Raw genomic sequence first — 21,828 nt, 5'->3', positions numbered from 1 at the left:
ATTTGTAAGATGGAGGGCAGACAGTGTTCCTCAGACAACAAAAGAGCTCCACAATGTGGGTGCATTAAGCTCACGTCAGTCATGCCACAGCCAAAAGATCTGTGAACATGACCTGAAAATGCACTGTGTACTCCTACAAAACATGTTTTTCATCTCTTTGGCTACTCTCCATCTTCTAGAGATGGAAGAGAAGGCAGTGAGCTTTGCATGACCTTGCTTTTCCTGATTCATAGACCAGCCATGGCTCCCACTGGAGATTTGCTACTTACCAAACCCAGAGTGCTTTAAGCACACATTGCATAAATGCACACATTGACTCACCAAGACATTAAGGAGAAATATACTTGCATGGAAGGCTCAGAGGAGAAAGACCCTTTCTCCTGGAAATTTGTTCGTACACAGGGCCAGATTGCTGCTGAGGTACCAGTTCCAATGCTCCTACACAAACACCTCCTGGGAAGAAAGGGTGGGGAGATCCTTCCATCAGCTGTTCTTCCTGCACTAGGGGTGGCAGAATTGGTCACCGTGCCCTATTCCTTCAGGCTGTGGCTGCTCTCGGGAAAAAATGAAGCAGCAAGTTAAGTAAAGGAAGCAGTTGCTGTCTTATTTCTTTTGCTGATGGAGAAAGCTGAATCCACTAGTATGAATTCTGACTTGGGGCAAGACAACCTCAACAACCCATGCTAATGGAGAGCTGTTTGACTGCAACTTCTCAGCTCTGGTGGAGAAAAGAGCCCGGGTGAAGTCTGGAAACACAATCAAGCTGAAACTGGGCACCCACTGTCTTTGGGGACTTACTAAGATTTATGACAGAGCTCAAAAGTAGAAAAATGAGAAGAAGATACCGCTAAAGCAGTAGGAAAGGTATAACAATTCAACAAAACCAGTACATTTCCTTGTCTATCTAAGCCATGACACAGTAGAGGTTAAGTACTGAACTGTACTGCCAAAATGTTTATTAATCAGAGTAATTATCTATCCTAGACACGGCTTCTTCTATTTCCATGTTAGTACATTTTATGGAAAACACTAAAGATAACAAAATATTCAATTTAGGCTGAAGTACCTGAATCCATATGCAGCCATCAAAATCAGTGAAATAATTTTCAGAGATGCTAATTATCTCTCAGTTTCTATGGGAAAGGGAGCCCATGGTTGTTTGGAATTTGAACAGACATTTTCTTTTTTTTTTGTCTTGCTCCAGTAAACCTTTATTCACTAAGAATATGTGGGTTGTTAGCTGTTAATTATTATGCTAACAGTATTCTTCTGAAGTTGGTCTGGATACCTGTTTTCACACTTATTGACTCATATAATTTAAAAAAAAAGTTATTAAGGCTGTTTAAAAGAACTGTGACACTGACATTTTATCTAATCCCTGGTTTAACAGAAACAGTCAATATCTTCTCTTTGCGTGAGCAGATGAAACTATATTGCCACTCTAATTCCCCAGTTCTGTAACTGGATTTCCTTAGCCACTTAAGCTTAACAGCAGTACTTTCCACATGGAAAGATTTAGCATCCATAAAGATCCTCCCCATAATCTGGTGCTACACAGGGAGTCCCTACCTCCCTCCGAGGAACATGTGATTGTTGTAGACTTCTTCAGTGATTAAAAGTAACTCAGATTCAAAAATCCTTTGCATGCAGTACAAGACTGAGACACCTAAATTAAGGTGTCTAAATGTAAGGGCTTGATTCAGGTGCCTAAACATATATACCTAGTGCTTTTCAAGGTGAATTTGTTGAGTTGCTCATTTGGCCTTCAGCTACAAGTCCAGAAGAGCATGGGTCTCCTGTAGGTCCTGTGCTGTATCTGCTGGCTCTGTGTAGACATCTTAGGTCATCTGAAATGGCACTGGACACCTATGTTTACTAATTGAATAGAACCCTAATTACTACTAGATTGAAGGACATAGAAAGCAACAGTAGAGAGATGCAGCACTCATCAGGTTGGCAGCTGGATTGCCCTAACCTCCTCTGAGGGTAGTGACTATAGCAGCGGCTTAGGTGCTAAGCTTACATATGGATTTTTACTTCAGACACCAAATTTTAGGTGTCTTTATTCTAAACTGAGACCGACCCATGAAGTCATTGTTATAACAATGGATGAACTCAGAAATGGAGAGCAGAACGTGTGAAAAGGGGGAAACCTCTGTAAATATGCCTCTGTCAGGAACTCAACAGCTGGTACAAATACCCATGCTAGTCTCTCCCTGAATGTTTCAGTGGATGCTACATCTATAACAAAGGTGACTATGAAAGGGCAACTTTCTCTTTTTACCTTCCATTGTCTGAGTTTAAACAGTGCCTCTTCTATGGAAGATCAGTGAGTAGCTGCAGTCCAGAAATGATTACAGGTTGTTGTTTTTTTCAGAACTGTCCTGGTCTTTTATTAACACAATTGGCTTAAGCACCAATCTCTGCATCAAAAATAATCTGAAGTTGATTGTGCCCTTCTGTTTCAACCAGGAGTACCTACCATATGCTTGACAGAAAAGGACAATATTGAATGGTAGAATTTTTAAAATGCTTCCAAAATTCACCTTCCAGTTTTTCACACTACTAAACCCAACCCTCTCCTGCCACTCAATGCAATTTTGCATGAGGTGCTTAGAAGAAGACAACCTTGAATTGTCTTATGACATGAACTTCCATTATGATAAATCTCAAGGTGAGAGCAAACAGGAAGGTATGAGTGTCTTTTACGACCATGCTTCTGAAAGACACCAAGGAAGAGATGTTCTTTATATTCTCTGCTGCATAAAATAGGCAGAATTTTATTGGCAGTGCCTCTCTGACAGATGCCACTACTGTCCTTGTTTAAACCATCATTAAAACATTAAACATAACTTGAAAAAAAAAAGCTGTTAGCAGAATTTGTATTTAATGAAATATGTAAGTAAAAAAAAAATCATCTGGAAACTAGAAACTGGAATTTACTAAAATACAAATCCTGCATTAAAGGTGTGTTGTGTGGGATGCTGAATTCCAGAGACTGATCTGGATAGGTGTAAAACGGAATAGTTTACAAAATTGACAAAAGAAGTGCTAACTGTGTATGCCAAAACCCCACTTTCTTTCTTAACCACTCACTGAGTTTAACTTGTCTAATATCTACTTTTAACACTCTTCTTTAGAAGAACAGATAACTATTTAGAAACAGTTTTCCAAGCCAGTGCCATACCAATAACATGAAATATTACTAAATAGCTCCTCCCTAAGGACTGTCCTAGAAACAGAAGGCACGCTTTTCCTTTTAAAAGCAGAAAATTGTGCCCTATCTGATCTGTCATCTTTGCTTTCATCAAGATAATTATCACAGATTATTCTGTGGTCTAGACAAGAACCCAAAATGCTCCCTGGTACACATGGCCAGCCAAGCATTGTTCCGAGTGCCTCAGATTCTTGCTTTACTTTCTGCATTTGTTCCTCCTATGATAGCCTAAATGAAATTGTCTGTGGTGATGTGCTGGGCCCTCCAGAAGACTGATCATAGCTCTCCAAGACATCATCCTGCAATCAGGACCTCCTGCACAGCTAATTGCACCAGCAGCGAGAATGTGGGCAAGTAGTGAGTAGTTGTGGAAATTTCTGAAGAGCTGCTACTGAGGAAGTCTCTTCTGTGAAAGATAACAGCCTTCTACAACTAACCAAGTCAGTGACCTGAATAGAAACTGCTTTACATATCACAGACCCAGTTCTTGCCTTATTTGATCTGATGGAATTTCTGTAAAGTCAGAGTAGCTGTGCAGTGTGACAGGAGCTATGCGTGGTCGTGAAATTGGGTCCCATTTTATGCTTGTCTCATTTATAATGCTGCTATTAATATTGAATTCCACCAGTGAAAGTCATAATCATAGAGTAGCATATATAACTTGTGTAACATGTTTTTAGCACATTTGGTATTGACATGACACTAAGAGAATGGACCTGCCTGGCCATTCAGGAAAAAGTGTTTCAGAGACTTTCTATTAGTGCTTTATGGAATATGAAAAATGTCTGAAATACCAGTTTTTGCAGGATGGTAAAAGTGTTGCCTCCACATAGCCAACTACTATCATTCTGAAATTGCCTATTTTAAAAATTGTCCTTGCTTTGCTATCTGTTGGGACAGTAATTCCAATTTTTTATTATTCATATATTTAAGTATTAGAATTAAAGTCCTACAATGAACGTGTATCTTGTTTGTGCCTCTGACACTTTCTATTTTCATTTGCTATCTATTTCACAGATCATTGTTACTGATTTTGGTGCAGCTTAGGTGCCTGGGCATCTTTTGCTGTCATTAGTCAGCTATGTACATTTTCAGGTACTTCCATACCTTTACAAGCTTGTCTTTAGTGCTTATAACTATTCTGACCTCCACCATCTCCTGAGGTATTCAGTAGGCCTGTACTGAAGTGGAAACAAGACAATTATAGCAGACCCTAGCTCTTAGTAAGAAATATTTCTCCTGATACTGCATAAAAGATCCATACGTAAACACCTCCAAGACAATAAGAGATGGAAGTCAACTGCTTGCATCACTAAGTCATTAGCAGCAATTAGGACAAAATAAAATTGACGTCTTTCTATTTCAGATGATGATAGAAGACAAGCATAATTGTAAAAACGAATAAGGATGTAAAAGATATATTGGAAATCCATACTCAGTGAACTAATGCAGGCAGCATGAGCACAAGCTATAAAAGTCACTAAAATTTGACAAGCCTTTTTGAGCAACAGAGTTCTGAAAGTTAGGAAAAGGCACATGAAGCGTGAAATGGTCTGTAAGTGAATAGCTGATAGACTACCTAGTCTTTTCCCACATTCGTTTACTAGGTCTGAATAGTCACCAGCGGAGTGATTGTAAACACAGCCACTTCCCTCTTGCACCTGTGTTACTGCACTGATGTCAGGTGAGTAGCATTTTGTTAGTAAGAGTAAAATTTGATCTCTAACAATAAAGCAAGGCACAGAGGAAATGCCGTTTGACAAGATACAGCAAATAAAGTAACAGAGTGGTGTTGATACAGCCGACAAATGCAGGCAGGTGGGAACTGCAGGAGATGGGACAGGATACCTACTGCAGCTTAACATAGTTCAAATACTCTCTATACTGAATTTGGGTCCCTTCCTACCCATTTGGAATAATTCAAGCTAATTTAGATATGCATAAGTGTCTAGATCTCCTGCACATATCCTGCATGCATGAAGTGGCCAAAATCCTCCTTAAATCTGGAAATCTGGTTGCTATCCTTGGGGAGTTATTTCTCCCCTCAAAATCTGATAACTGAGAAAACAACATGGCTTTTTTCTGCTATGTAAATATCAACACTGGTATTTTTGCATTTATAAAAATCTAGCAGTTTTATATGTGCAGAAAAGATGCTGGATATCTAAACCTGGCATCCAAAATATTCTGAAAATCCACAAAAGTGACTGCTAATGAATATAGCTCAAAAAGTCTAAAATTTTAGTCTCTGTGTCTATTTAGTACCAAGTCCTTCTGCTGTGACCATCCCTGATGGGTTCACAGACAGATGCCTGTGTAGCTGGGGGCACATTATTACCTTCAAATGCCTTCATGCAGCTTGTTAACCCATTTCTCTGCCCATCCTTATTAGAACTATAAACATCTATCAGTCATGCATTGTGGCTATGGTGTTACACAAGTCCTACATATAGAATTTTTTATTAATGGCATCGTGTGAGGCCTAAAGCACTGTAGATTCAATGTTGGGGTCAAACAATGGTGTAGCAAAAGAGGGATCTGCTTCAACTCAAGCAGTCTGTGACCCTCTGGTCTGATTTGGAGGCCATCGAAGAAGCTGGAATGGGTATAGTCACTTCCAGCAGGCTTTAAAGCTCTCTTCTGGTTCTGTCTGTGAAGTCCTGAGTGTGCAGCAGAGTAGCATTTGTGGGGCTCTTCATGTTTATGACTATAAACATAATCCTTCACTCAGATGCTATGATGCTGAAAGCTGTAGAAATCCCCTAGGCTCATATAAGGAGTAAGGCTGTTCAGTAAAAAGGATTTTTTCTTCCTTAAAACACTGCAAAAATGCATTATTTCCATTTATTTAAAAACAGCTTCTCAGCAGTCAATGAGTATTTATACTGACGGATTATCCACTTGAGTATGCAACTTCATGATTCCCAACTGGTTTTTCTCCTACAATGCTACTGGGTTCCTTTTATCTCAAAATGTTTTCCAGAGAAGACCAGTGCCATTATTCTGCTTTTATACCTAGAGAAACTGAAATCCTCAGAACTTCATCCCCATGGGCTATCTCTGTCCCAGTAAGTTTTAGTTTGAAAAGTTCTTAGCCATGCACCCTTGTCTTACTGCACTTCCAAGTGGATAAATATGAAATTAATTCCTTTAGGTGCTTTATCTCTTCAGAAGAGTTGTCGCTGATGTTCTCAGTGATGTGATATCTGACCTCAAACTCTTAGTAGGTACACAGTGTAGCAACAGCGAGTTGTATTCTTGTTTGTAAGTGAAAAATTAATTCCAGGAAAGTCATAGTCACTAGCTTGCTGCCTAACTAGGAAAAAATAATGAAAAAATTAGCTATGGCTTATTTTATGTCCAAAGCAGAAATTACTTGATCTTTGATTCTCTGAATTTTCCTCAGTGTGGACCTCTTCCTTTCATTCAGAGCTTCCATTCTGTGTCTAGCCAAGAACTGGAGGAAGAGGGTGATCACAGATCCAAAAATCTATCATTATCACCTTAGAGAAAACATTTCTATATTTGCCTATATAATAGGCACATTTCTTCTCTCCCCCACTTTGAAATATCTTTCATCTTATTTTTCCCTATCAAGACCTCCAAAATACAGTGTGGCCATTTATTTTGAAACTACCAGTCACAACATGTAACCATTTAATGAGTAGGCAAATAAATTAATTTTACATGTAATGCTAGGAGAACTATCAAAGGTCTCATGAGGCTGGTGGAGTTGCAAAGCAGGAGCTGCAACATTTTGAACTGAATTTTATACCATTATGGTGTTGTCTACACTAAATATGTAGGAAAAGTCATGGGGAAAGAATATTCAAAGATGTAGTAAAATGTACAGTTCCTCAGTCTGGGAAATGCATATCAGGATTAAATACAAGCAGGGCTTTGTGCTTATTGCAGACAGCTATTATTGTTGGGTCAGGAAGTTTAGTTTACATACAGGAGATGAAAAGTCTTATCTACCAAGCCTGAAACAGTCATTTAAACTACAACATCTCTATTACTGCCTGAGGCAGGCAGGCCATTATTAATTTGCTATCTCATCAGGCTTATGTGCTTCTAAATTTGTCCAGCAAGCAAAGCCTTTAACAAAGAGCTTCACTTCTACCATGACAAGTAGTGAAAGCATAGAGGATGTGTTCTTTTGGGAAAGAGGAAAAGTACTGCCATGGAAATTAATAAGGTGATAACTAGTGCAGAGGATGCTTGGCGGATGAAGGGCTCCACTCTAGAATTTAGGGTGTACCCTTTGCTCTGTGAATGTGTGTGGGGCAAAAGACATGGAATTTCAGTTGTAAGATCTAAGGTTGAAATTAAAGTTGTCCTACAGCTGTGGTGTAGCTGGGGATCAGGGCTGTGCACTCAGGATGCTTCATCCTTAATTCCTAGTCCCAGCTAGTCTCTGCATGCATGAAACAAGGGATCCACCAAGACAAAAGACTGCCTTGTGACAAGGTGATTGCCTGAGCTCCCAACCCCCACACAGCAAAGCAGAAGCCCTCTAGGTGAGTTTCAGACTGTCCTGGAGATTCCCCTGGCAAGCTCCTGCTGTGCCTGGATGGACTGACAGGCACTATTTATGTGTTAGATTTGGTGATTCACCTGGCCGAGAATCTGGCTGTCCAAGGGACTCACCCAGGCAGTTTCTGCTATAGAACTGACCAGACTGCACATAGCTAAGAGACTTGTAAATGGTGGAAGCTGTTACTGCAGATGCAGAAACGGGCACAAAGCACAGTCAAGATGATTAGATACTTTGCGCATAATTTAATACTATCAATAAAAACAGACCATTATGTGCTAGAGTGGTCATGCATGGTCCAGCTGGATCCTAACAAATCAGCAGTGGTTTAGGGAGTCTCATCAGGTCCAGCGGAAGATGCTGCTGCAAGGACCCTCACAACAGAGACTCTTATCACCATATGGACAGTAACCAACCATGCTGTTTGAGGGGTTGGAGCATTACCCTATAGAAACAAGCCACCAAATATATTTATTTTTAACAAATGCTATGTCTGTGAATGTCCATGCAACAAGTGTACTAGTGGTGTGGTTCTCCTGGGGCACTGAGAGAACATGCATAGCAGCAGCCCCTGACACACACAACAGAGAGACAAGAGAAACATGATTTCACCTCCATTGGAGCAGCCCTCCTTTGGTTTAGAAAGCAAATAGAGCTTGTATCTTACTCCAGAAACTCCTGTTTTGCACTTCAGCTCTTGTGCTAATGCATATTTTATTATTTTACTGAAAGTGGGATGTCTTTAACAAAGTTATTCTGCCATCTTATGGTATCATGGTGATTAGACAGTCTCCTGATGGAGAATTGAATCAAACCTTCTCATGGTTAATTAAGCATGGGTTCTTCATATCCTAGAAGTCTATCGTAACTTTGAGTAGGACCTCCTGCAGTCTCCTCTGCCATCTTATTTGGTACTCCCCTTACCTACTTCTGGGGTCTACTTAAGAGATAGGAACTCATGGCTTCCTTTATAGGGCACATTTTGAAGGAGCAATTCACACCTGTTTTAAACATTTATCAGAACCTTTAGTGACAGGGGTTTTGTGCCCTTGGTTATTTGTTCCATTGATTAACTGTTCATCTAACTAGACAGTTTTCTTGCCTAGCTTTTGCTTTTGCTGCAAATTATTCTAATCCTTGTCTTTCTTGTCCTCCATTACTCTGCACAACCTCTGCAATGTTGCCTTTCCTCTGCATTCCCACCAGTCTGCTAAGTTAAGTCAAACCCATTTTATTTCAGTCATACCCTACAAAAAATATTTTCTGAGTGCCACTTTTCTTAACATCAAGCAGAGGGTCTTCATCTCTGTAGATATCTAACATCTAAACTGGGACATGACACTTCCTGTCAAGCTTCAGAAATGCTGATGAGAGAACTACTGTTCATTTTCCAGGATAGAAGCAGCCTTTCTGGCAACTGCATGACATCAGTTATATCATGTTTAGATTATGACTCCCTACAACCATCTCTTCTGCTGTGCTGCTGCCCAGTTCTTTCTCCTTTTGTTCCTCTTTCCAAGTGTAGCACTTTTTGTACTTGTCTATGGTGCACTTCATCTTCTCGACTTCAGATCATTACTCCAATGCATTGTTTTAAATCCTAACCCTCTCAAGTGCTTTCATTCCCCCTTTGCTCATTACTTTCACATTTGAGGATATCCATGCTTTTCCGTAATCCAGGTTGTTAATGAGGATATTGAACAGTATGCCTTACTGTGCGGGACACAGCCTGATCTGTGTTATTGAAAATTGAGTGCAGTCTTACAGCAATTAATGCATTCACCTTCATTGTGTTTTAATACTCTCAATTCACAGAATCCCAGAACCCCAGAATCACAGAATGGTAAGGACTGGAAGGGGCCTCTGGAAATCATCTTGTTGTCCAGCCCCCCTGCTTGAGCAGGGACACCTAGAGCAGGGGCCACAGGAACGCGTCCCGGTGGGTTTTGAATGTCTCCAGGGAAGGGACTCCACAGCCTCCCTGGGCAGCCTGTGCCACTGCTCTGTTACCCTCACAGGAAAGGAGTTTTACCTCATATCCAGGCGGAACTTCCTGTGTTCCAACTTGTGCCCATTGACCCTCGTCCTGTCATTGGGCACCACTGAAGAGTCCAGTCCCATTCTCTTGACACCCGTCCTTTAGATATTTATCAGCATTAATAAGGTCTCCCCTCAGTCTTCTCCAGGCTGAACAAACTCAGGTGTCTCAGCCTTTCCTCATATGGGAGATGCTCCAGGCCCCTGATCATCTTCGTAGCTCTCCAGTAGTTCCTTGTCCTTCTGGAAATGGGGATTACCCCACAACTGAACACAGTACTGCAGATGTGGCCTCACTAGGGCAGAGCAGAGGGATATGAAATCCTCCCTCAACCTGCTGGCCACACTCCTTTTAACACACCCCAAGATACCATTAGTCTTCTTGGCCACAAGGGCACAGTGCTGGCTCATTGTTAGCTTGTCCACCAGCACTCCCACATCCTTCTCAACAGGGCTGCTTTCCAGTTGTTCAGCCCCCGAGCTGTACTGGTGCATGGGGTTGTTCCTCCCCAGGTGCAGGACCTTGCACTTGCTCTTGTTGAATTTCATCAGGTTCCCCTCAGCCCAGCTCTCCAGCCTGTCCAGGTCTCGCTGGATGGCAGCACAGCCTGCTGGTCTATCAGCCACTCCTCCCAGCTTGGTATCATCAGCGAACTGGCTGAGGTTACACTCTGTCCCTTCGTCCAGGTCGCTGATGAATATGTTGAACAGGACTGGACCCAGCACAGACCCCTGCGGAACACCACTAGTGACGGGTCTCCATCCAGACTCTGCACCGTTGGTCACAACACTCCGAGTTCTGCTGTTCAGACAGTTCTCTGTCCACCTCACTGTCCACTCATCCAACCCACACTTCCTTAGCTTGCCTGTGAGGATGTTATGGGAGGCAGTGTCAAAAGCCTTGCTGAAGTTGAGGTAAACAACATCCACTGCTCTCCCTTCGTCGACCCAGCCAGTCACGCCATCATAGAAGGCTATCAGGTTGGTCAAGCATGATCTCCCCTTGGTGAATCCATGTTGACTACTTCTGATAACCTTCTTGTCCTCTACTTGCCTGGAGATGACCTCCAGGATGAACTGTGCCATCACTTTTCCAGGGATGGAGGTGAGGCTGACTGCCCTATGGTTTCCCTCTTGCCATTTTGGAAGATTGGAGGGACACTGGCTACCCTCCAGTCCTTGGGCACCTATCCTGTCCTCCATGGCCTTTCAAAGATGATGGAGAGCGGCTTAGCAAGAACATCTGCCAGCTCCCTCAGCACTCACAGGTGAATCTCATTGGGGCCCATGGATTTCTGAGGATCCAGTTTATGTAAATGATCTCTAACCCAATCCACCTCAACCAAGGGGAAGTCTTCCTTTCTCCAGATATTCTCTCTCACCTCTGGGGGCTGGGATGCCTGAGGGCCAGCCTTAGCAGTAAAGACTGAAGCAAGGAAGGCATTCAGTAACTCTGCCTTCTCTGCATCCTGTGTCACCAGGGCACCCACCTCATTCAGCAGTGGACCCACAGTTTCCCCAGTCTTTCTTTTACTGCTGATGTGTTTGAAGATGTCCTTGTTCTCCTTGTCACGTCTTGCTAGATTCAGTTCCAAGTGGGCCTTGGTCTTCTTAATTTCATCTCTGCATACCCTGACAATGTTCCTATATTCTTCCCAACCTCCTCCTTCCATTTGAGTTTCTCGAGAAGCTCTTTGCTCATCCATGCAGGTCTCCTGGCTCCTTTGCTTGACTTCTTCCTCATAGGGATGCACCGATCTTGAGCTCAGAGGAAGTGGTCCTTGAATACTGAGCAGCGCTCTTGGAACCCCCTACTTTCTAGAGCCCTAATCCATGGGATTTCTCCAAGCAGGTCTTTGAAGAGGCCCTGAAGTGCATGGGTGTAAACCTACTTATTGCACTGTTTTTACCATGCAGGATCTGAACTCCACCATCTCATGGTCACTGCAGCCAAGGCTATCCCCGACCCTCACACCCTCCACCAGACCTTCTTTCTTAGTATACGGTCCCGCAGCACATCTTGTCTCGTTGGCTCCTCCACCACCTGTGTCAAAAAGTTATCCTCAATGCTCTGCAGGAACCTCCTGGATTGTGCGTGCCTCACATGTTGCTTTTCCAGCAAATATCAGGTCCCCTATGAGAAGCAGGGCCTGTGGTTGTGAGGCTACTTCCAGCTGTCTGTAGAAGGCCTTGTGGACTTCCTCTTCCTGCTCAGGTGGCCTGTAGCAAATGCCCACAACAGTGTCACCCATGTTTGCCTGCACCTTGATTTTTACCTATAAGCTCTTGACTCGTTCTTCCTCCACCCCTGGGCAGAACTTGACACATTTCAGTTGCTTCCCTACATAAAAAGCAACTCCCCCACTTCACCTTTTGCAATTCATGTTTATTCCATAAACTTCATTAAAAAAACAGAGTTACGCAGGCTAGGCAGTTAAAACCAGACTGTGGTTGTGGTAACTGGGTGGCCAAAATACCCATTTAGTCAGATTTTAAGCAATAAAACAGTACTCAAGCTTTTTCTCAAATTTTTCCCAAAGCTTTGGCAAAGCCTCAAGTTTCAGCAATGGAAAATATATGGGAAAACAGACCTCCCTCCTCATACTTTACTTACAATACTTTATGCCCAAAAAGCCATTACTCAGTATCACTGCTAAGGTTATGTTTTGAGCTGTCCAGAATGTCTTTTACTTTTTATTTATTTTCATAAGATCTACTACAAATGAGCATCTCTCTGGACACCAGCGTAATAGAAAGAGCTGTTATCTACATATTTGTGTGAATAGTTCAAAAAAGTTTGGCTCAGTTAAACCTGGGACTCTGGCTACTGTTAAAGTTATTGCTGGCTCAGGTTACTAAATTTTTTAACTCCTTGATAAGTCATTTGAAACATAAGCTTCCCAGACTGTTTCAGTTTATTACTCTTTTTAAGTGAACTGATCTAAATTAGAATCTCCTGAGATCAATAGCTCATTTTTATCACAGAACATTTGAACCATACCATATAGATAAGATAAATCATCTTTCACTGCACTCGAAAGTTTTAAACTGCAAATCTGTGGTGTAAAACTACCATAGATTTGGTGCTAGGAAAATGATACATTACGACTGTTTCTACTTTCTTATGGCTCTTCCTGAATAAATGCTGTGTTCCAGCAGAGCATTTATTTTAATTGCAGATGTTTCCTCAGACTGCATGACATATTTCTCTCTCTTAAAGCAGGCCGTTTACTTCTACATTACCACCAGTGTTTCCTCACTGGGTGACATAGGTGCTGTTTAGCTTATTTACACTGTGAGGAACACTTAAATAATTAATGTGACTACATGTGCAATCCAGAGCTCAAAGCTTGAGTAGATTCAAAGTGGAAGTTAAAACCACTGCCATGGCCTGTCCTAGTCCGTGAACAAATCAGAGGATCATGAAAAATTCATGCCGGAAAGGACCTCAGAAGGTATCTAGCCCAGCCTCCTGCTCAAAGCAGGGTCATCTCTGAGGTCAGACAGGTTACTCACGGCTGTATCTAGTCAGGGCTTGAAACACTCCCAGGATGGAGACAGTCTGACCTTGCTGGGCAACCTGCTCCAATGCCTGACTGTCCTCTTTGGGAGAAAGATACTCTTTATATCCAGCCTGAATTTCTCTTTTATTTTTTTCATTTTATCCTTATTGTCTCTCATCCTCCCACCAGGCACAGCTCTGAAGAGCCTGGCTCCACCTCGTTGATGTCCTCGTCATGGGCACGGGGGACTGCTGTTAGGTCCCTCCTACGCTGTCTCTTCTGCAGGCTGAAGCAGCTCAGCCCCCTCAGCCCCTCCTTACAGAGCAAGTGCTCCCACACTGAGCACCTCAGTGGCCCTCAGCTGAACCCATTCCTGCTGATTGATGCCTTCCTTGTGACATTTTGCCTTCCAAAGATGATTGCTCTTTGATTTTGATACTGCTTCAGTTCATGTATTAAGCCATTATATGCTGTCGGCTGATCAAGAACTGTCACAGCAAAGGTCATTACAGGGATTTCACAGGTAGATGACACGACATTGCATAGAACCACTTGAAATTTTTTTTTTAAACTTTTTTTTTCCAAAGAAAAATAATCTTGAACCAAAACAGATGTGGTTTTTCATAGCAGTTTTTATTTTTTTTTTCCTCTTTAATTTCTTTCGACAGAAAAAGTTCTTAAATGCATAGGAAATATATTTTTTCCTTCATTTTGTCTAATTCATGATATGTAAAAATAGATAATGGATTATTAATGTCAGTTTAAAGTCTAATTATTTTGAAACAAATAAACCTTGCTGCAGGCCCTGTAGAAAAAGTGAAGGATACTGTGAGTTTCAGGGCAGAAGGAAGCCTGATGTAAATGGGGACCCAGCAGAGCCACACAAGCAGGAACGTGCGCTTGCTACTGGGCACGTTTCTGGTGAGGAGCTGCAGCCACTGAGTCCCCACAATTAATCCAGTCTCAAGGCCTTGACCTAAGTCCTTTCCATGTGGCAAATGTAAGTGACAAAGTTTCAGAAAAACATCAGATACAGCCCATCATTCCCCCATGTTCTTGGGCACAGGTGTTAAAGAAAATCCTGAGGACTTTTTCCAGGACATCATCTATTACGCTGGTCAAAGTGTGGTTCCAGAAAGCATTTATACTGCTGGTAGGAAATGAAGATAACTTCCAAAGTTTTTCACTGTGCTATCATTGCTTCTGCCAGTCTTGCAGCCATATATTGCCATATTATAGCATCGCCGTAGCGATCACAGGAAATGCAGGTAGGTATCCACATCTGTGAGTTCAATGCTAAATCAATTGCAAATTGTGTACTTTAATGCACTTCAATTCATTAAGTAGGTGTTTCACTGTGGTCTGTCCTTCACCAGCATTATTCAGTATTTTCATTATTGCTATGGACAGTGGCATACAAAATATGTTTATTAATTTTTCAGATGACCCCAATCTGGAAAGGGTTACCTGGAGGACTGAAAAATAGGATTAGAATTCAGAATGCTTTTGTCAAATTGAATAAATTGTTAAAACAAAACAAAACAAAGCAAAAAAGACGTAATTCTGTCAGACCAAGTGAAATGTTTTTATACACAGGTAGTGACAATAATCTACTCAAATATGCAATAGCCAATGTCCGGTAAGCACCAGTATAACAGGAGATTTGGCTGTGAGCAGGTAGGGCACTTAGTTAATCACAAGGTGAACCAAAGTCAGTAACACTATACTGTTTCCAGAGGAGTATCTGTTGCCATGAGATGCATAAGCAGGATTTTGTCTATGTGACACATAGTGGAAATCTTTGTGGAAATCTTTCTTCCTCTAGCATCGGCATGGCCCCAGCTGGAGCATGTGACTGGCCACCACAGCTCAGAAGCGATGCAGCCACTGGTGAGTGTCCAGGGGACAACAGTCCAAAACCACAGCCCAAAGGAACTGGAGCTGTTTGCTAAAAGGAAAAGAACAGAGAGGCACGACTGCGGCTTCTAACACATAAAAGGTAGCTGTAGAGAGGGAAGGAATTAATTCTCCATTATGAAATAATGGCTTAAATTACAGTGAGGTTTAAGTTAGGCATTAGGAAAAGCTTTCTAATAGCAAGAGTAATTAAGCGCAGAAATAGACTGCATGAGGAATATCCATCATTGGAGGCTTTTAAGAGGAGGCTAGAAAAGTGTGTGCAAGCTGTACAAAAATGGGCAGTCCAGTCACGGGGCTGAAAAGGGGGAAGAGCTGTTCTGATTTTGGTGCTAGCATGTTGAGAAGATTTACATTTTCTAAATGCAAATCTCATGGCTGTGATATGCTGTTGTCTGTGTAGCACTACCATGTAGCTGACCTGGAGCAAGTACTTCATTTATTGGTGTGTGCACACCTCAATAGAAGGCCTGCTTTTACAGATGGCACCTCAAAATGTTAGGAACACATGGAACAGGACATCAAAGCAAACCCCCTGATTCACTCCTTCGTATGAGGTTAGCCCAGATGCTCTGCAGGACTTGGGGTCCAGCTGACACTGCAATATAATAGTGTTTATATGCAGGAAAAAGCCCAGCAGGAGAATGCGACCAACCTTTGTAATAATCAGCATGCTTTTATTTAGATGCCTCCCTGCCAGGTTTTGCTTAGATCACATTTTTAATTGGTGTTTGAAAACTCTAGACAGTGGGGGAGTGTGTACGTAGGCTGGTGAAAAAGTTTTATTATAGTAGGAACACTAAGTTGTATTTTACCAAATCAGCTCATATGTTGATATCCTAAAGATAACTACAAACCCCAGATACTTTGAAAAGAGGAAACTAGATCCAAATTTATCAACAGGCTTTTAATATTAGAAAAAGCAAGAACCAAACTCTTTAAATGTCATATTAAAAGCAAACTTATCAGTATTTACCAGCTTCACACTACCCCTGGTATCATCAGGTAGCTGAGGGACTTGATTACAGTCATCATGACAATACTGTAATAAAAGATTATGAATAGCTTGTTGCTGACTTGGGAGCAATCTGGAAATCTCATATCATAAAACCAGCATTCAGTCTCTTTAACTTTATTATATTAAAGATGTTATAAAAATTCACTGTGTAATTTTTACTATGCTCTATACACAAGAGAACCATTATTTAACTCCTCATTTAATTTCCAGATGCTGTATATGCACCATATAAAAGGTATCCAGAGAACCCAGGCAGGAAACAGGCTTATGGTAGGCAGCTCAGAGGTATGCATGTGTGGAAAATACCATTAAAATTATACCTTATCTAGTGTGTTTTGCTTCCCTAAACTAGAAGCCTTTCAACTATTTCCATAGGTTGAGCTTCAGGCTGCAAGGTTGATGTCCCTTCAACCTGTCTGGGAGTCCAGGTGGGCACTGCCTGGGGATCACATATGTGCTGCACCTCTGAGATGCTGGAGGATCCCATGGTGTTGCCTACCTTGAAACACTGCCACTGTGATCCATTTGAATCCCTTATATGTGTACATCACTGCATGTCATGATACAGTGCAAGACTGGCAGTCTTTGAAGTCCCAGCCATGGACTTATACTGGGCTTTCCACTTTTTCTTTAGCAGAAAAGAGAGAGAAAATATATGGCTGCAGAGAAAATCTTACCCAGGTAACAATTTGCAGGAGACAAGAGCAATGTGGGCCACATTTCACCAAGGAGTTTTAGTCATGCTGTCCCTTTGCAAAGACGCAGGTGTGCTCGTGTGCCTGGGAGCCCCCACATCGCACCTGGCTCTGGTACCTGAGCACGTTGTACGTACTCAGAAAGTGGAAAGGGAGTAAACTGAACAGCTCACTTTGAAAAAGCCTCATGGTTCTTGAACATTTGAATTGTGAGCCCTGGTTTCCTATCTCCTAGTAATATTACACATTATTGCAAAGTAAAGTTTAGAAGTCCTTGCAGGAAAGAAAAGTGCTTGAGCAATGGCCAGTGCCTGCATGGCACAGGCAAGAAGGATGTGAGCACTGTTTAAACAGCAACAGCAATTCAACGGGCTTGAGAAATCCTGGTTGCTGGGAAGCCTTTATGCAGGATGTCCCTGCAAATGCTTTTACCAGGTTGCTGTGTCCTTTTCCTAATTCAAACTGCAATTATAGGGATGATAGAATGGAAAAGAAATATATATGCAGTAGCTGAGAAAAACCAATTAGTTTTGCACCAGTGAGAAATAATGCAGAACCCTTGTGTCTTTAACTGGCTCTCAATATATATTGTAATGTATCTTCATGACCCAAATATACTTAGGAAGAGCATGACAATGAAATGTATGTTGGAAGTGTAATAAAGGAACTAATGCAGTAAAGTTACTATGTTTTATTAGTAGAAGAAAACAATTAAAATGATATCCAGGTAGCATCTTAGGAACTGAATTTCATAGCTGTCTCTTTTCCTGCCAAAATATGTGTACTCTCTTCCTAACAGTCTCTTTCCCCAAGGAAAAATAAATGTATCTAAGAAATACTTGTTAGCAATGCAATTACAGGCCTAATTCCCCAACCAACTTCAGATATCATAAAAACAAAAACAAGCAGAAGCCTTTTGCAATAGGAATGGAAAAAAGACAGAAAAACACTAAGTGTTCAGAGGAAGATAATATATTTTTATAACAAAAGCTGACACACTCTTTGACAATAGCATTTCAGAAGTCATTAGCATTTGTTTTTCAACTGTACTGTCTTCTTCTTTTTAGCTACAGCCTAGGATGAAAAACTTCTAAGGGTAGGCTCTGTGCTACTCCTCAACAGGACTTTTGGGACACTCAGACACCAAATAGTTTGCCAGACTCCCAAAAAAGCAAAGCAGCTGTATCAAAATAACATTTCTTGGCATTACTCACTTCTGAAGGTCTGGTCTGTCCAAGGAACTTAATGAAAGCTGGGTTATTTGGACAATGTGGGTTCAACCATGAGAGCTGAGATGCTGGGAAGCTGATTCAGACCACTTCCGAAATGTTGGCCCTAAGAAAATAAGATAAAATAAAATGCTTGAATAAATAAGTTTAAAAAGGACAAAAAGTGCTAAACCTTACCTTTTTTTGTGACCATACAGATTAGACCCATATTCATATCACACCTTGGAGAAAGAAAATCTTCAAGAGACCTGTTATGGGCTATATGAAGTTTGTAGCTGTGGAGGGCTCATGTCTATGGTGTCCTTCAGGACCTGCACACTGTGGCCTAGGTTCATCCCACATTTCCTCACATACTTACCAGTGTGGTCCTTGCCCAGCCTGGTCGCCCTGGGCTCTCTCACTACCCACAGCAAGGTCTTGAGCTCCCCCAGAGACACCTGTCTTAGGAGGGGCTGTCTCATACCATTGGCTTCACCAGGAGCCGAAGAGAAACTCTGAGCTTGGACACTTCCCTATGTGGGGAGTGGATGTCTGATATTCCTGACCTGAGGCTCCAGCTTCTGTGGAAGAATTCCCACTTCATTTGGTAGCAGCATAGACTTTTACTGTTGGAGGTAACCGTGTACACCACAAAATGGTTCCTGCTAGATACCCTCTCCCAGTGCAAACTTGAACTTCTTTGACAAGGGCCTGAAAAGTAAAAAGTCTTTTTCTCCTCAATTACTTTGTGTAATTTGAAATACCCATCGAAGATATTGCAGAGTAATTCTACTCCTCAGTAGAGACATAGTCAGTGGCTATCAAAAGTCTCCACTCTTTTAAAATATTGGCATCAAACTCAAAAATATTGAAGTTTAAAAATTCAGTATTTTAAAATATTGATCATTAACATCCTTCCAATGATTTTTAAATTGACTCTAAATCAGGGTGGATGCTTTCCTTTTGACAGTGACTTACAAAAGGTTACCGCATTACTAGTTTCACAAGAAGAAGAAAGTGCTTTTTTTCTCAATTTGTCTTCCCTCCAGCCTTGGATCCCCAAATGACAGATGGGTAGAGAGGTTCTGGTTGAAGGCACTGGAATTCCATTGGGTGAAAAAGCATGTTCTCACTATAAATGCAAAAACTGTAATAATCAAGCCCCAGAAATCACAAATGCCCGGATCGCTAGGTTGCAGGCAATGCAGTACAGAGCTACTTGAGTTAATGCCAGAGAAAAGTGGAGAACTTTGCAGATGATCTCTAGGATGTCTCATGCCTGGTAAAATTGACCAGCTTCACTGGCATATTCAATTAACAAATGCACTGAATTTCCCTCTGTTCCTTTAAGCTGTCAGTATCTACTCCCATAACGACAGGATGAGAGTTTTTGTGTGGTTTGTTTTTTTTTTTAAATTTTATTTTTAAAGTATGGTTGATTAAAGTTGAAATGGGATCAATGATTTGCTTTTTTTACTGATGGATATTTTGGATAATAACGATGAGGGGCTTTCAGTTGCAAAAGCTAGTGTGATGCCTCACATGTTGGATGCAAATGTTGAGAATGTCCTTGACAAGGGCCATTAGAACCAGTATGATTGGATATGTGATGTTTTTAATGTAGACTCAGAAACAAACTGCATTATTACTGAAAGCTAAAGATTAATTTATTGAGATGGTCTGAATAATTTCTTTGAAGCAGAAGTTCCACAGACATCTGCTGTCTCTCTCTTAATGAGTTTCAGAGTCTGTATAAAGAGGAAACCCAAGTCTTTGTGGAAAGCTCTGAAGAGATTTCTTTCTATCCTGCCTCACAGCCTGTCTCCTCAGAAGCACAACCACCAGCACTGACAACAATAAACATGAAACAAAGGTCTAGATTAAATGCTGGCAATGATCTATGGCTTTGTTTTGCTGGTATGCACCTGAGGCTCAAAACACTTTTGTAAAATGATGGAAACTCATCTATCTCACTATCAGAAGTTACATGCTTCCAGTGATTTGAAAGAGAAACAGGCTTTATCTGTAATCTTCTGAGGTGGATTTTAAATTTTCCTCAAATTGAGGGTGATTAGACTTGATACTTTGGCTTAGCACCTTAGAAAGACTGAAATCCATTGTAAGTCAGGCCCGAGGCCAGGATTAGTTTTTTAGGCATCCCCAGTCTGTGACAGGATGTTGGTGTTTGGTAATTTCTAACGAAGAGATGAGTTGGGAAGCACACAGGGACACTGGAATAACAGTGGTATTTATGAATCCTAGAATTGTAGAATCATTTAGGTTGGAAAAGACCTTTAAGATCATCAGGTCCAACTGTTACCCGAATGCTGCCAAGTCCACCGCTAAACCATGTCCCTAAGTAAGCACCACATCTACACATTTAAATACCTCCAGGCATGGTGACTCAACCACTTCCCTGGACAGCCTGTTCCAATGCTTGACAACCCTTTTGGTGAAGATGTATTTCCTAATATACAATCTAGACCTCCACTGGCACAACATGAGGCCGTCTTCTTTTGTCCTGTTTCTTGTTACTTGGGAGAAGAGACCAACACCCACCTCACTACAACCTCCTTTCAGGTAGTTGTAGAGAGCAATAAGGTCTCCCCTCAGCCTCCTCTTCTCCTGACTAAACAATCCCAGTTCCCTCAACCTCTCCTCATAAGACCTGCTCTCCAGACCCTTCGCCAGATTCATTGCCCTTCTCTGGACACTCTCCAGCACCTCAATGTCCTTCTTGTAGCGAGGGGCCCAAAACTGAACATTATATTCATGGTGTGGCCTCACCAGTACTGAGTACGGGGGCACGATCACTGCCCTGCTCCTGCTGGCCACACTATTCCTGACACAAGCCAGGATGCTGTTGGCTGCCTTGGCCACCTGGGCATACTGCTGGCTCATGTTCAGGTGGCTGTTGACTCCCAGGTCCTTCTCCACCAGGCAGCTCTCCAGCCACTCTTCCCCAAGCCTGTAGCGTTGCACGGGGTTGTTGTGACCCAAGTGCAGGACCCAACACAGAACCTTGTTGAAGCTCATACAATTGGCCTTGGCCAAACAATCCAGCCAGTGCAGGTCCCTCTGCAGAGCCTTCCTACCCTCAAGCAGATCACCAGTCCTGCCCAACTTGGTGTCGTCTGCAAACTTATTGAGGGTGCACTCAGTCCCCTCATCCAGATGATTGATGAAGACATTAAACACAACTGGCCCCAACACTGAGCCTTGGGGAACACCATTTGTGACCAGCTGCCAACTAGATTTAACTCCATTCACCACAACTCTCTGGGCTCGGCCGTCCAGCCAGTTTTTACCCAGCAAAGAGTACTCCAGTCCAAGCCATGAGCAGCCAGTTTCTCCAGGAGAATGCTCTGGGAAACAGTGTCAAAGGCTTTACTAAAGTCTAGGTAGACGACATCCACAGCCTTTCCCTCATCCACTAAGTGGGTCACCTTGTCAGAGAAGATCCGGTTAGTCAGGCAGAACCTGCCTTTCATAAATGTATGCTGACTGCATTTATGGGATGGGGAGCCAGCAGAAGACCTTGTTAGGTATGAATTATAAGCCTGTGTCAGGTTGGAGGGTGCACAGCTGGAATGGCTACCTTCCTTGTCCTTCCTTCCTCCCTCTTGGCAGCAGAATAAAATTGCTACTTCATGGCATTTCTGGGGCGGTAAGTAATGTGGTACTTCCGTTTCTAAG

The sequence above is a fragment of the Phalacrocorax carbo genome, chromosome 2, assembly GCF_963921805.1.
Source record: "Phalacrocorax carbo chromosome 2, bPhaCar2.1, whole genome shotgun sequence".
Classification (NCBI taxonomy): Eukaryota; Metazoa; Chordata; class Aves; order Suliformes; family Phalacrocoracidae; genus Phalacrocorax; species Phalacrocorax carbo.
Note: the sequence above shows the minus strand (reverse complement) of the source record.